The sequence below is a fragment of the Mandrillus leucophaeus genome, unplaced genomic scaffold (genome assembly GCF_000951045.1).
Source record: "Mandrillus leucophaeus isolate KB7577 unplaced genomic scaffold, Mleu.le_1.0 Scaffold672, whole genome shotgun sequence".
Lineage (NCBI taxonomy): Eukaryota > Metazoa > Chordata > Mammalia > Primates > Cercopithecidae > Mandrillus > Mandrillus leucophaeus.
Genome location: NW_012107275.1, coordinates 514,042 through 518,606, shown reverse-complemented (window position 1 = coordinate 518,606; position 4,565 = coordinate 514,042).

Here is a 4,565-nt window from a genome sequence, read left to right as displayed (position 1 = left end):
CCGCTGGTTTTACGGCGCCTCTACTTGCAAGTGTTGATGTAAAACTGAAAATGTCAAGGGCATGCTGGGTTTCCTAGTGCCCCAGCTGGCTTCATATTATGGTCTTTTGGGGCACATTTTAAACTGATGGGCAAATTCCATCCAGGAAAAATTCAGAGCCCAAAGGTCGGCCTGCAACTCTAGAACTACAGAGTCCCTGGCCAGGTGCGGTGGCTTACCCTGGAATCCCAGCACTTTGGGAGGCCAAAGTGGGCGGATCACCTGAGGTCAGGAGTTCGAGACCAGCCTGGCTGACAGGGTGAAACCCCATCTCTACTAAAAATACAAAAATGAGCCGGGCGTGGTGGCATCCACCTGTAATCCCAGCTACCTAGGAAGCTTAGGCAGGAGAATAGCTTGAATCTGGAAGGCGGAGGTTGCAGGGAGCTGAGATCATGCCATTGCACCCCAGCCAAGGCCACAAGAGCAAAACTCTGTTTCAAAAAAAAAAAAAAAAGAAAAAGAAAAAAAACGAACTGTAGAGTTCCTAAGTTCTCTACCTCTCTGTTTCCTTTGCTGCCTGCTTTAAAGTTGCTGTTACTTTTTTCTTTTTTCAGACAGAGTCTCACCGTGTCGCCCAGGATGGAGTGCAGTGGTGCGATCTTGGCTCACTGCAACCTCTGCCTCCCGGGTTCAAGCTATTCTCCTGCCTCAGACTCCCAAGTAGCCGTAGCCGGGATTACAAGTGTGCGCCACCATGCCTGGCTAATTTTTGTAAATTTAGTAGAGACGTGGTTTCACCGTGTTGGCTAAGCTGGTCTTGAACTCCTGGCCTCAGGCAATCCGCTCGCCTTAGCCTACCAAAATGCCAGGATGACAGGTGTGAGCCACTGTGCCCGACCAGCTGTTACTTTTCTACTGAGATGACATCCACAGTTTGCATCTAGATGTTTCTTTCTGTTATTGCTTTTCTGACCAGTGACTTTGTGTTGATATGTCATGGTTAGAGGTGTAAAGCAAAAGCTGTAGGGTTTTTGTCTGAGTGTGCATGCGTGTTCAGATGTGTGTATGTGTACGTATGTGGATTCTGTTACATGTTTTGTGGCCATAAGGTACCAAATTGGCTTAAGTTAAGGAGTACCCATACATTTAGTACATAATAACAAATTTCACGTGACTTAATTAAATTTTTTTTTTTTTTTTTTTGAGATGGAATCTCGCTCTGCCCCCAGTCTGGAGTGCAGTGGCGTGATCTCGGCTCACCGCAAGCTTCACCTTTTGGGTTCAGGCCATTATCCTGCCTCAGCCTCCTGAGTAGCTGGGACTACAGGCGCCCGACACCACGCCTGGCTAATTTTTTGTATATTTTAGTAGAGATGGGGTTTCACCGTGTTAGCCAAGACAGTCTTGATCTCCTGACCTCGTGATCCGCCCGCCTCGGCCTCCCAGAGTGCTGGGATTACAAGCATGAGCCACTGTGCCCAGCCAAAAGTATTGGTAAAGTAATATAAAAAGTGTCTTTAAAACTGTCAGCATACATTTTTGTTTGCATTTATTGATTTATAAAGGGTCAAAACTTGGCATAAGCATTATAAAACTCTAAACCCAGCTGAATGCCACGCATGGTGGCTCACGCCTGTAATCCCAGAACTTTGGGAGGCCGAGGTAGATAGATCACCTGAGATCAGGAATTTGAGACCTGTCTGGCCAACATGGCAAAACCCCATCTCTACTGAAAAATACAAAAATTAGCCAGGTGTGGTAGCGCATGCCTGTACTCCCAGCTACTCAGGAAGCTGAGGCAGGAGAATCACTTGAACCTGGAAAGGGGAGGTTGCAGTGAGCTGAGATCGAGCCTTTGCACTCCAGCTTGGGCAACAGAGTCAGACTGCATGTTAAAAAAAAAAAAAAAAATTATAGGAAAACGTTCTTTCTACAAAATTCCTTATTAAAAGGTAAATAATTTTGTCTAATTCAAAGCTTATTTAAAGTTTATGTATAAAATGAAGTAAAAAGAACAAGAAAATAAGGGAGACTGAGGGAAGTTATAGATATAAAGAGGTCTTTTTGTTAAGTAAGGTTAAAAGAAAAATAATTTTATATGAGAAAGAATCTTGTATGGTAAATGTCCTTAAATAAATGACTGGTTGTTTTAAAAAAGGGATGTTCAGGACAATCTAGAAAGTCCACAGGTCGTGAATGGTCTGTGTAAGCTGCAATACATTTAGTAAAAAAGGAATTTATAAAAATGTCACATGATATGTCGGGCATGGTGGCTCATGCCTGTAATCCCAAAATTAGCCAGGCGTGGCGGTGCACGCCTATAGTTCCAGCTGCTCAGGAGGCTGAGGCAGGAGACTCAGTGGAACCTGGGAGGCGGAGGCTGCAGTGAGCCGAGATCAGGCCATTGCACTCCAGCCTGGGGGACAGAGCGAGACTCCATCTAACAACAAAAAAAATTGTTTTAAGGGGTAATGAATGCTGGTCCATGTCCATTCCTATCTGGCCTAGAAATTTTAATGGGCTGTAAATCTTTTAACTCTAAGTCCCTGGGTCGTAGGGAGTCCTACTGAGGGGCAGGATTGACCCAGGGTAGGCAGCCATACCAGCCCAGCAATGCTATGAGACACAATTAAGATTTGGTAGCCGTTGATGTTGCCTCTGGCAAATCTTGGCCAGAAGGGGTGAATGCAAACCAAAAATTAAACCCTAAGGCCCCCCAACCATCCGCATGGAGCCCTCCTCTCAGCCAAGGACATTCCAGTGTTAACCTGGAAACTTGCTCAGGCCATGGTGGGAAGGGGTTGTAGGTCATGCCTCCTCCCTTTTGGAATTCAGGAAAAGCCGACCAGCATTGATATCAACACAGGCCTTAAGTCTGATAGGAAACATTTACAAGGTATTCTCTCTGAAGCTGGAAACCCGAGGCTTCAGCTGCATGGAAAACCACAACCCCTTACTGAAACCCAGACATTCCTTTCTGTTGAGAATAACTCTTTCAACCAACTGTCAATCAGAATCATTTTGAATCTACCTATAACCTAGAAGTCTGCCCACACCACCCCAACTTATCCTGCCCTTTCCGATTGAACCCGTGTAAATAAATCATGTCTCCCTAAAATGTATAAAAGCAAGCTGTGCCACAAGCACCTTGGGCACCTCCTGAGGCTGTCATGGGTGTGTTCTTAACGTTGGCAAAACAAATTTTCTAAAGGGACTGAGACCTTCCTCAGATGCTTTTGGGTTTGCACCCTCCAGGCTGGGATTCTCTGTCCCTCAAGCCCCTGCCGGCCAGACAGTCCCTGCTGTTCAGAGGCAGCCAAGGCTTTCTGGTCCGACCCTGGGGGCTGGAGGAGGTGGGGGCAGAAGGTGGCAACTGGGTTGGGGGATGTTTCATTGGGTCCCCAAAGCAGAGGGTGCCCCCCACTGCCCAAGATGCTGAGGGTGGTCCCTGTTGTCCTATTTCTGAAGATGCCAGAGGAAGTCCCTCCTGAGGGCCGGCCCACAGCCGAAGGGCTGCTCCTGCCCTCGGAGGGCAATCTCAGGGTTGAGAAGGTTACAGCCACCATCCGCCACCAACCTAGCTGCTTGTGCCGATCCCACTGGCTAAGGCCTGGGCAGCCTGTGTCCTGCTTACCAGAAGGCCACAAATGCAGGTAGGTGGGGTAAGGGCCATGGTGGGGGGTTGGCAAGGCATGCTGGCCACACCCGTCCCGGGCATCTTCTCCCTGGGGTGTGACTCAGCCATGCTCCTGAGCAGGATCCTCTGAGCTGAGCCTCACTGCCGCCTTCCCACCTGCAGAGTCCCCAAAGGTGCGCTCTCATCACACACTACTGAGGGACAAACAAGGCAGGGCGGGCCTCCATCTGCCACGGGCCACAGCCGTGAGTGTGCAAGCGAGTGGACGTGCTGGTGCCTGTATCTGCGGCCGGTGTGGCTTCCCTTACATAACTTTCCATGCTGTAAAACCAGCTCGGCCCGCCCTGCCTGGGAACGGCAGAGGCCTGAGAGGAGGCAGAGGAAGGAGGCTGGATGCTGAGCTGTTTTCCGAAGGTGGTGCCTGTGACGTCGGGAATGGAGGCAGGCTGGATTCCCACGGGCTGAGGCTGTGTGGACATTCCTCCTGGCTTCTGCCCCAGGACCTGCAGCAGCGTCTCAGACCCCCACCAAGGTGTCTCGGAGGGGCAGAGTCAGGCTGAGCATGGACACAGACTGCCCTCTGCCCGTAGCCACAGCGGGACCCACCCTCAGTGTTCAGCCACCTTGCTGACCTGTGGTTGTCTCTGAGAGGCCATCAGGGTTGGGGCAAAGGACAGGGCCACAGGCAGCCAGGTGGCGAGGTCCACCTCCCAATCCCCCACCAGGGGACCACCCTCAGCTCCCCGCGGTCCTTAGCTGCCTCTCGGTGAGGCGGTGGGCTGTGGTGCCTGACCTTAGCGTCCCACCCCAGCGCCCGGTCACTTACAGCTCCCTCCCAAAGTGTCTGGGGTCAGAGAGAGGTGGAGAGGACGCAGCGCCCCGCGCTTTCTAAAGTCTGTCCAGAGGGAGGTGGGGGCGTCCCGGGACTGGGCCAGGCACCTGCAGG